The following is a 12426-nucleotide window of genomic DNA, read 5'->3' as shown; positions in this document are numbered from 1 at the left end:
CATATCTATAATCAGCTATATATTCACTCAAATCCCGATACTTGCCTTAGCTCCAAAAAGAATGAGAGGCAATGTTTCTGCCCAGGAATTGATTCTACTCCTTAGGGGTTTTCTTTATAGGGTATTCGCTTCCTGTTACGTATGTTATCCTGTGGGATCAATAGACGATATTCAGATAACTGATCTTTTGTTTGTCCTCTATTCTACCTTTGATTTATAAAGGAATTACCTTTTCTTTATCAAAAAAGGAAAAGAAGAACTCTGTATTTCAGGCTGATATTCCTGTCCCACTTTTCTTCAATCTGGTTATTTTTCTAGTTGACCTAGATAGTCGGAAACATAATTTTAGATCTCTTTCCAATGTATCCATTGTTTCAATCTTTCTCTCTCTTATACTTTTGATTTACCTTTGAGCGGCATGCCCAGGAACAGTACGGCCTTTCTATTCATCAGTTAATGTTTCCTATGTACTCTTCTTATTTTCTTTTTTTCAGCAACTATGCTCTGTTGAGAATATGTTACAGCATATCAATTATTTATCCCACTCTCTAGGTTATAGTTTGGTTTTCTTAATTAAAACGATTCTTACCTCATCTAGCATTAACATTTTCAGAACGAGGTATAGCGTCCTGTTTCTGTTTTTCATGAACCGGATATGTTCTGTAGGGTAATAATAATGGTATTTCAAATTAGTGATCACTATCCCCCCTGTTATGGTACATGCGTTAAGGAGACACACTATGTTTTAAACTATGTCTGTGCTATATATTTTCGTTGGTTTCTTACTACTAAGAGAACATTTTTTTTTCCTAATTGAGACGTATTTCGCAATTAAACAATATGTATATATTAGAAGGCGCACCCCCTTCCCTTTTCCAACCATTTACCGTGGTTGAGTCGTTTGCGGTTTAGAACTTAATTTATTAACGTCTAACATATGCTGAAAGCGTGTGGTCACCCGAGGCGGCAATAGCCACACCACCTTCCCACACACGATTTACGATGTTTTAAATCACCAGATAAAACGATAAACCTCGGGACAGCAGTAGCCTTTTTTTTAATGAAAAATATGTAACCCGAGGATTTCGTAGGTTCCAATGGTAGGATTTCAAAGCCCTTAAAAGATTATATATCTCAAACTATCCCCATGGAAAGTTAAATCTCGGGGCATCAGTGTCCGTTATTTAAAAAAAAGGAATTTTATTACATAGATAAGCCGAGGGTTTCTAAAATAACATTGAAAGAATTTAAAGTCGCATTTACCGGTTCTACATACTTCTATTTACGGGGTCTTTTGGGGACACTTACCGGAGTTCTTTTCAGTACGTGCGTCTACCTCGTTTCCTCGTTCTGGTGTCAGTCTAAATTTTGCACCCTTTTTATCCCGTAAGAAAACATCAATCATGATACACAGGTGTGTGGTATCTCGTTTTCCCAGGCATGCGCATATCATTGTTTTTTCCTTATTTTGTAGCGCCGCCATCTTAGATTTTCCTTATACTATAGATGATTGCTACGCGTTTTAATTATATATATTTATTTCGGCAAATAGATTAGTTTATACTTCTGTATTCCTGTTAGTCTATGTCCAACCTTTATCTTTTTTCTTCATAAACTACGGCGCGCGAGTGCGTGCGATCTTATTCATAAATATTGTGCGACTAGTCTTTTTTTTATTTTAATTTTAAAGGAAACCTTCTCCCGTTTGCCGTACTTCCATTTTTAAAAATTTCTAAATACATTTTAAACACCTAATTACAAGTCTTTATTGGAATTATTACCCTCCTAAGAGGAGACATTATATATGTTCGACAACACTAGAGATGTTTGCTATATTTGTTTGATCGGGGAAAACATTCCCAGTATTAGGTTTCTATAAAGCGGAAACCTCATGTTGTAGTATTATAGCACGTTGTTATTATATTCTTAAATGTATGAAACCTTCGTTCATTTTCCTGTGACTACATTTGTATTATTACTTAGAATTCATCTTTACTAGTCTCTGGTTCTTCATTGAATTAGTGATCTATTCATATTTCAGATTAGTGTTTCCCAGTCCTCTTTTGAGTTCAAACCCAATTTAATGGTGTTGAACTTGACTATATACCACTGTTCCTGCAGTTTGCGCCTCTTTTTACTATCGCCCATCCTAGTTAGTTCTTTTATTTTCTCCAGAATAACCCACTGTATATCCTCAATATTGTGTCCCTTTTCTCTCCAGTGGTTTACTAGTGGGGCATTTTCTTTGTTGGTTCGTATTGCAGATTTATGTTCTCCTATTCTGAGTCTTAGTTCCCTACCTGTTTCACCGATATATCCAATGCCACAAGGACAAAGAATCAGGTAGACCACATTTTTACTTCTACAGTTATTTAGGGGGGTGATCTTATGTTTAACTGAGTTTAGGACAACTTCTTTTGTTACCATGCATAGATCACATATGCTACAGGATCCACATTATTGGTGTCCTATAGCTTTTTTCTATAGGCGTACATTGAACGCGGTATACTGATTTCTTTACCATCATTTATAATTTTCCAGTTTCGATTAATGATATTTTTCATCTGCTTAGCGATACTGGAAAATTGGCTCACCATCACTATTTTGTCCATGTCCTTTTTTTTACCTCTCTCCTTATCCAGCAAACTGTCCCTATCATAGTACCGGGCTCTTTTTCAAGAATGGCTTATTAGTTTTTTCGGATAGCCTCTCTCATGAAATTTTTGTTTAATTTCTTCTGCGTGTTTGTAGTAGTCATTGATTGTTGTACAGTCCCTTCTTAAACTAAGAAATTCGCCAAAATGTATGTATCCTTTTGGCTCTTTGGGTGGTAGCTGTTGTAATGTAAAACCGTATTTCGGTCTGACTCCTTTTTTGAAAAGCTCCACCATTAGTTGATTACCCTCAGCTTTAATACAGATGTCCAAGAAATTCACTTTAAAGTTACTATAGGATGCAGTGAACTTCAGATTCTCATCTCCTAGATTAATCCAGGTTAAGAAATCCTTCAAATCATTATCCGTTCCTACCCAGATGAAGAAAATGTCATCTATAAATCTGGTCCAATTCCTGATGTTTTCATAATATGGACTGACCTCATTATAGATGCGTTTTTCTTCAAACATACTGACGTAGATACAGGCTAGACTTGGTGCGCAGGTTGCACCCATACTGGTGCCCTTGCGCTGGATATATAGATCTTTTTTAAACAGGAAAATATTATTTAGTAGGACCATGGACACACATTGTAATATAAATTCCTTACTGGCTCCTCTAATCTCTGTATTTTCCAAAACTGTCCTAATTACTTCAATAGTGTCTCTTTGAGGTATGTTGGTGTAGAGAGACTCTACATCTAGAGTCACCATAATTTCTCTCTCACCTACAAAACTTATGCCTTCTGTTTTCCCTATCATGTCAGATGTATCTTTAATGTAAGATTTCTGGGCTTGTACTATGGGTTTGAGAAATATATCTGCATATTTGCTTAAGGGTTCCAATAGTGAATCAATGGATGCTACTATCAGTCTAAGGGGAGGGTCTTCCATATTCTTATGAACTTTTGGAAGTCCATAGATTGCTGGAGTTTTCGGGCTGTTGTTACTCAAAAATTTGAACTCATCTTCACTAATTTCTCCATTCATTTTTGCTGTTTGTAGAAGTATTTCTACTTCCATTTTAAGTGTTTTAAGTCTTGTTTGTGATACTTTTGTGTAATGTAATTCATTAGACAAGAGGGACATCACTCTTTTATTGTAATCATCTGTGTTAAAGATTACAAACCCCCCGCCCTTGTCTGCTGGTTTAATAGGGATTTGGGTGTCATTTGCTAAGGATTCTATGGCTTCTCTCTGAGTTTTTGAGATGTTATGGAATTTGTGTTGTTTTTTCTCCACTAGATTTCCTATTTCCATTTTTACCACCGATTCAAAAATTTCAATATTTTTATCTACCATTCCTGTGCTAGGGGTGAAGGTGTTTTTTACTCTAAGTCCTGAGTCTGTTGGAGCATCTCTTTCAGGTCTGTTTTCGAAAAATCGACGTAGTCTGATTTTTCTAAAAAACGCCCTAAGGTCTTTCTCTACTTGGAATTTATTGATGCCTGCCGTGGGGACAAAATTAAATCCCATCCCTAATACTTGTTTTTCTGCTTTGTGAGTATCCTGTTGGAAAGGTTATTATAGGAGTTTTCACTAGTTCCAATACACCTTGTTCCTTGTTCTTTTGTAGTCCTGAGGGGCCTGGGGTTTCTGATAGTCCTGGTCTCTTATTGTGGGCTTCCTTGTGTAGGATCCCCTGCCTCTGTTCGAAAATCCCCTTCGAGATCTTTGTGGGAGCTGTCCTAATTTTTTTTTCATATTCCCTATTTGGATGTGCATGTTCATCATCATCCCTTAGGGGTGCTTCATCATCCCCACTGCTTTCTGAGGTCCCTGACAAGTTTATATGTCTCGGCCTTTTGGGCTGGAATCTGACTCTAGGTCCCCTTTCCCAACTTTATTCCGGTTTCTCTGTATAGTACTCTTTGTTTAAGAAAGGATAAATTACCTCCTGGCTAAACTTATTTATATCCTTTCTTAATTTCTGAGTCTTCCTGTTTGTTAGATATTCATAATATCCATTCATGTCCTGATTTATTTCCTCTATCTTTTTTTTGGCATCTTCCAAGACATTGGTATCTGAGAGTACTTTCTCCAGCTCTTCTATTTCTCTTTTTTCTATTATTATAGTATTTTGGGCTGTTTCTATTATGAGGAGCATCCAGTCTCTACTGCATCTGTTCGAGATGAATGTCCACGTCTCCAGAAATTTTGTGTTATTTACAAAGAGCCCAGGCTGTTACGTACCTGAAGTCCTATGGGTATAGTTCCTGCCCTTACATATTGTGTCATGAACTCCGCATGGAGTTCAGTGCGAATTATTTTTTTCTTTAGGTTTACTAGTTGATTCCATTTTTCCCCTCCATTCGGATAACTGTGATATTGCCACTATTTGTATTTGAGCCAAGTATTTTGTTTAACTGCTCTTCACTGAAGCCAAAGGTCTTCAAAGTGTCCATATTGAAAATTGGACTTTGGACTTTTAGTTTTTATAGGAAAACCTGTGATTCCACACAAAACCTATCTCTCCAGCAGAAGGCTGTACACTAGTGTTTTCACAAGAGAGAAGCCAACACCTACTGCCCTCTCCGCAAGTCTTTGGTCTGACTTGTGGAGTAATGGTATGCGTGGTTACAACGCTGTTGTTGGAACGACCACGTTGTAATTCCCTGCGGGGAAAAGTATTTGTGGTAAACAATGGTTAACAGAAAAGAGTGTCATAGAGTACAGTGGAGCCGAGTGCCATAGAGGGGCACAGAGTGGAGTGTCGCAGAGTGGAGAAGAGCGCCATAGAGTAGAGTGGCATAAAATGCAGTATGTATGGTATGGTAGCGCACTGCCATTACAAAGAACACATTTTCAACTGAAATGATCATTACTTTGGCACATACAACTATACAGCACACACAATATAATGTGAGGAAAAGGGCACCACCCAGTGTGTTGATTTGTTTTCATTCTTATTACAATATTTATTTCCACCACACTTCAGAATTACAAAAAAGAATGTGCTTCATTTATGCTTTGCTAATTTTGAAATATTCTGAAATATTTGCACAGATCATTTACAGGCATTACATTTTATTGAGTGCTAGAAAAGAACATTTCCTTTCCCACCCCCAGTATCCAGCATTATTTTCATTTAAACCCTCTCAACAGCAAAGGAAAGTACACACCAAGCTCCCTTGGAAGAGTGAGCCTGACATTTGACTTCAGTCTTTAAATGCACAGCAAATGTGATAAGATAAGAACAATATTTAAATGCCTGTTTACAGAATGTGAGCACTCGTGGAAGAGCTCAAGGAGTGATGGTAAACAGGTTATGCTTTACGGAGGAACAAAGGCATGCCGGACAACCTGAAACAAATAAAGTCAGCAAACAGAAAGCAAGCAGATGTGACTTTCAAAACTCCAAGCCAATGGGCAGATTGCAATCCTGAGCTGTCTTTTCATAACCAGACAGCTGTGCTGTCTGGTAGGCTTCGACCTAAAAATAAGCACAGATGACCTACTCACACCTGGCATGTGGGAATTTGAGATATGTGTTTTCAGATTGAAAAAGATCAATGTGAACCAAACACGTGTTTGTGCTGTGCAACACCACCATTTTCCTGAGCTTGTAAACTGCATTAGATACTATGTAAATACCTCCCCTCATCAGTTTGTTAGAGGCGGTGGTGACACAGAATGCCCAAAAAACTCATAACGCTTGGCTGTTTTTGCTACTTGATGTTAAGGAACCTGTAGCTGCCAACTGACCCGATGTAATAAGTTGAATGTTCTGCTAGTCTTTGCTTTTTAGCCAACGACACTTTGCATTCTGGTATATTTGACCCCTATACAAACAATCTAAAAAGACTAAGTACCAGTCCAAGAATGCAATGTGCCTCTTCAAGCCTATGGCTTCCAAACTCTCTCCCCACTTACTGCAAATGTATACCGAAAGCCTTGACGTAGGGGTCCTAATAGCTGATGTTAGGATGGCCTCCATTGTGGTCATCCACAAACAGGGCAAACCATCAAATGATTGTACAGCCTATCGTCCCCTATCACTCTTCACGGTTGAGGCGAAAATACTAGCAAAACCGTTGGCCAAAAGACTCATCCTCTGTATTACCGAGCTAGCACACCTGGATCAATCCGGGTTTATGCCAGGGAGGAACACAGCCTTGAACTTAAGGCGACTGCATGGCGTCCTGGGCAGACATGACACATCAGGGAGAACGCAGCTCTACTATCGTTGGACGCATCCATGGCGTTCAATACCATCGAGTGGGACTTTCTTTTCACAGTGCTGACAAGGATGGGATTTGGACCTAACTTTATAAAGTGGATCCAACTGCTCTATACCAAACTGACCGTGCATGTGACAGTTAACAATCACAGCAATTCCCTTTGGGGAGGGGCACTAGACAGGGGTGCCCTCTGTCGCCCCTGCTCTTTGCCTTAGTACTAGAGCTATTGGCTGTCTGGGTCAGGTGAGACCCGGAGATCAGGGGTCTGAAGTGGACAGAGGACAACGAAGACCGTATCTCATTATATGCGGACAACATACTCCTATATTTGGCCTCACCCTCACAGTCCCCCTGCCGAGTCCTCCATATATTTCATATCTTTGCCGCCCACTCGGGGTATGCTATTAATTGGACTAAGTCCCAACTCTTCGTGCTGTGGGGTACACCGCCACACAACCCTAGGGGCTATGACATACCAGAGGCATCACAGGGCTTCAAGTACCTTGGCCTATATATTACACCAGATCCGACTTTATTCTATGAGTCAAACTTGCTAGTACCCCTGACCCGACTTCGATCCGATGCTAAACATTGGCGATCCCTCCCCTTTACTCGCCTGGGACGGGCTGCACTTTTCAATAAGTTAGCACTGCCACGTTTCCTCTATGCATTGCAAAAAACCCCTAATGCGATTCCTGACACTTACTTTGCCAGTATTGAAAGCGTGGTGCGATGGCTGCTGTGGGAAGGTCGTGCCCCGCGCAAAGCCATGAAAAAACTGATGATGGGATGGTATGATGGGGTATTGCAATACTCGACATGCAGCTTTATTATCAAGCATCCCAACTGATTGCAATCAACAAATGGGAACACAGGTAATACGACAACCCAAATTTCCATACAGACGGATGGCTCCTGGGACGGGGAGATATAATAGGGCACTCTACACAAACCCCCGCAATCTTAACCTCACGGGACCCATTGCACGCACAGTGAAGGTCTGGCATGGAGTGAATAGGAATTGAGGCTGGCATAACAAGCTTACAAAAGTCACACCACTCTGGGAACTAGACCTGCTGGGTCAGCTCAGCAAATGCCCTGGGTTTGACAGGTGGGACATGATAGGCATCTTGACAGTGGGGGACATGTGGGTGGGGGGGGATTGGCCACCTTTGCAGACCTGCAGACTAAATACCAACTAGCACAAACCGAGACATTCAGATATTTACAAATTAGCCACGCAGTCACAGCTGCCTTACCCAAGGATGCCCCTCTACCCGAGGACTCTCCGCTGGTGGACAGACTGATACTTGACCATATGCCTAAAAAAAGCCATTTCCCTTACATATAAAAAGCTGTTAATTAATCGCCTGGACCCCGTGCTGCACCTGCAGCAACACTGGGAGGCACACCTGGGGGATTTTAGATGAGAATGATTGGCACGATGCTTTGGCTTCTCCCAGAAAAGTGGCTATCCCAATAAGATTGTGCCTGGTTCCATTGAAGAGCCTCCATCGTGTATACTTAGACACAGGGATCTTGGTCAAAATGGGCAGGAGGACTCACCCCCTGTGCCTTTGGCAATGCCACCAACCGGGAATCTTTTTTCATATCCTATGGGACTGCTCAATAGTGCAACAATACTGGAGCAGGGTTACAAAGCAGATGGAGAGAGCTGGTGGTAAGACTCTGAAGGCATCCCCCCAACTATGGGACCCATTAGGATGGCGGGCGGATCGCCCCCGCCTGGCTGGTGGTAGCCACCGCCGGCCTGGCGGGGGCGATCCGCCCGCCATCCTTGCTCTGAAACCCCCCCCCCCCGCCATAGACCGTCCGCTGCTTTTCCGCCCCGGTCGCAAGGCGACCGGGGTGGAAAAGGTATAATAAGGTGGCGGTGTCTATGAGACACCGCCAGCCATATTATGATGGGCCAATTTGAATGCCTTTAGGCATGCGGAGAATCCCTGTGGGGGCCCGTTGCGGGCCCCCAGGGACTCCGTGGGGTGGGGGGTGCACATGGGGGGTACCTATGGTACCCCCGCATTTCAAAGTGCAACATGGCTGGCACCGCGCGGTGCATTTTTACCATTGCGGCGGCCGCAATGGGAAAAATACAGGATGCGCCCGCCACTGTGGCGGGCGCATCCTAATGCCACAATAGGGACCCCCGCCTTTATGGCGGGCGGTCCCTTTTTTCGATGGGATGGTGGGCGGACAAAGTCCGCCCGTCATCCTAATGGGGGCCTCTGTCTCCTAAATATATGGGATGCCACTGATTTAATACAAACAGAGAAAATGTGGGCTTCACTGGGGTGGGCCATCGCAAATCGTAATATTATGCAAAAATGGGGGGTGGGGCGGCCCGACCCTACAAGACTGGGCGGTTGACATGGGCAGGGCAATGATCGCCGAGAAGGATGTATTCAAACATAGGGGTTGCCCTAAGAAATGGGACCACAAATGGGGGAAGTGGAATAGATACAGAGGCAATATCTGCTTATCTCCTACAGTTGAATCACAACGTGAATGACATACACTATTGGACATTTCTGGTATCGATACTGTGCTCTTACCCGGAACTGAATAAGGTGATTGCTCGTTTAATAAGTACCAACTGGCATAAGTATCTGTTTTGCAAATTTAATCTCTTATGTGTTGGTACTTGGTGGACATACTGGCCATTATTACTATGATTAAACTGGAGGGCGTGTTCTGTGTTTTTCGAATGCCATCTGCACTAAAGTCTGTAAATGTGTACTGTGGACCCAACTATTGCTTTATTATTGCCTTATGTTTTTCTTTTCTTTTCATCAATAAAAACGGTTTATAAAAAAAAAAGAATGCAATGTGCCAGAGGTTACAAAAACTGAGACTAGGAATTAGTGAGCATGTCATACGTCACATGAAGCCATTTGGCAAATATAATCAAAGGGGACAGAATGAAATAAAAACAAGCATGGCAAAGCTGATAGGTCTGACATTTTATTATGAGAAGTGTATAGCCATAGTTGAGTGATTCCTTTGTGTTGTCCCTTGCTGTCCCATAAAGAATATTGATGAAGAAGCAGTATCTTGGGATTCAACAATATCGAAACTGGGGCTCGGGTAGTATGCTAGCATACCGCACTTGCAGAGTTGAACTGTACCCTGTTAGAGGAATGCTACGAAAATGAGTCACAAGATGAAGTTTGAGTAGTAATTGGTGAACTTAAAATCCATTCAGAGAAGGTACTTTCGTAAAGGACTGATATATTAGTTGCATCTTTATAAAAGCCTATTTTTGCACTCATCTTTATTTGGTGACAAAATCCCAACAGCATATGAGCACAACGGCAAAGCGAAACAAATGAACAGTGAAGGGAAATTCGTGAATAAGTTGGGTCTTCAGACTATAAATCATAAATTCAAATGTGTTTGTGCTATCAAAATAAATTTACCAAGGAACACACACTTGGGGTTCTGATTCGGGAAAAAACACTCCGAATAGCCGTACGGAGCATTTTTCCTGTACGAATCGTACCCTTTAAAATTCCCCCGTATGTACGACAAAGTACGATTCGTACCAGGAGCAGGACGATTTTTTCCCGAATCGGAATCGACCCCTTGGCCTCAGTTGCAGACAACATGTCCCATGTGCAGGTTAACAAAAGGACCACATGATGCCCCATCAACAAAACTTAATGGAAACACAAATCGGACAATATAAACACTATCAAAATGGAATGGTCTTAATAGAAGGCACCCCAAAACAATAAAAAAGCAGTCAAACAACATGGAAGCCAATAGCTGGTAGTAGCCAAAACAACTACGTATTGTATTATTTTAATAATCTACTCACATGAAGTGGCTAGACATCTAAATATATCTGTAGGCAGAACTAAAAACAAAACATCATTGTAAAGCCAGCCAACTCCGATATCTTTGGGAGTGGTTGAGGGAAAAGAAGAAACAGCATTGATCCATCTTGGATCAGACCTTTGCTAGACACCCCAGGAGGAAACTTCTGTGGACCAGGAAGAAGGACAGACTGTTTTTAACGACAAAATCTTTGCATTGGGGACCACCCTGAAAGTTTGAGATACTTCACATTGCAGATCTATATCATTTTGAGAGGTTCAGTCCCACCTAAAAAATGGCAGATACACGTTTCGCAGTAGAAGGCACTAACTGAAGACAATTGGATGGATATAGCCTGTTCAGCTACCAGGGGCCAAATTACAGATACGGTGCACTTTTTCTGTTTGCTCCATGGCCGGCTTTTAACTAGGTGCGCCAAGCACAAACAGCGAAAGTAGGTCCTAGTACATAGAACGCGCTGTCCTCAGGGCAGTCACGAACTCGTGCTGCCCTGGGGACAGCACATTCAGGTAAAATACGGAGTGGCTGCTCAAAGCCAATCCATATTTCACTGTGCAGGTGGCAACCCGCTTGTACTTCTAAGAGGGATTAGAGGTGTGAGTGACTGCACCTGACTGCAAGGAGATGTCTGGGGGGGTCCATAGTGCCCCCTTTGTTCTCCAGAAGACTGCCATCAGGGGTGCACTGACAGTGCGCCACCTTTTGTTGAGCACTTTCAAGGCACCCTGACAGCTTCTTTTCCTTTGCGCCCACATTCCTAATATGGTGGGGGAGCAGAGGTAAACAGATTCCCTCATTTGCATGAAGCCCCACCCCCATGCAAATGAGGGAGAGCTCTCTTGAGATAGCCCTGGCACTACATGTGCAATAGCGCTATGTATATTACAGAAGATTCCACACAAGAGTCTGCTGCCCCTTCTGTAATACCAAAGTGCCCCTGGGAGCACAAAGCGGGCTCACATGCCTGTTGCGCCCCCCGGACACTTTCTAGAATACAGCCTCAGGAGTTACACACAGAGGACAGAGGTGGGCTTAATGTTTCCTTTAAGATGGCTTACATGCCATGTACATTAATAAATCTGACTTGCTGGAGGTTCAGCAGAGATCTCTTCCTCATATTCTTTGCTATGCTATTAGATTGCACAGGTTTCGAAAGAAGATCCTCAATATTAATAATAATAATAATAATAATAAAGACATTTATAAAGAGCCTGGCTACACCCACTGGTGTGTCCTCGGGCTATAGAAGCAGTTACATGCAAGAGTCAAACAGGAAGACGCAGCTTATAACTGATAAAGCCAGGGTTTAATGCCTCTACGAAAGACGTTCTCAGATTTTTCTGCGCCCAGCGAAGGTTGCAGAGTGTTCCAATTTTTGGTTGCCAGATAGCCAAATGAGTATGCACTCATCCTCTCTCTTTTGATTTTCGGTATTTTGAGCAGATGAGCTCCTGTCGATCTCAACTGCCGAGTGGGATTGTAGGGGGTCCTTTCCCCTTTAGACTCCGGTGACAGAAACATAAGGGTGTGCAGTCTAAATATCAAGGTTTTTTTTATCGACTGGACAGAATATCGAATGAGGAATATCGAGATGGCAATAATATCGAGGTAAGTAATATCGAGGTATGTTTTATTAATTAAAAAAATATATTTATATATCGAGTAGTTAATATCGAGTGTTTAAAATGTCGTCATTTGGTGTTCGTTAAAAATATCGAAAGTAAAAATATAGG

The sequence above is a fragment of the Lissotriton helveticus genome, chromosome 3_1 (genome assembly GCF_964261635.1).
Source record: "Lissotriton helveticus chromosome 3_1, aLisHel1.1, whole genome shotgun sequence".
Taxonomy (NCBI): Eukaryota; Metazoa; Chordata; class Amphibia; order Caudata; family Salamandridae; genus Lissotriton; species Lissotriton helveticus.
Note: the sequence above shows the minus strand (reverse complement) of the source record.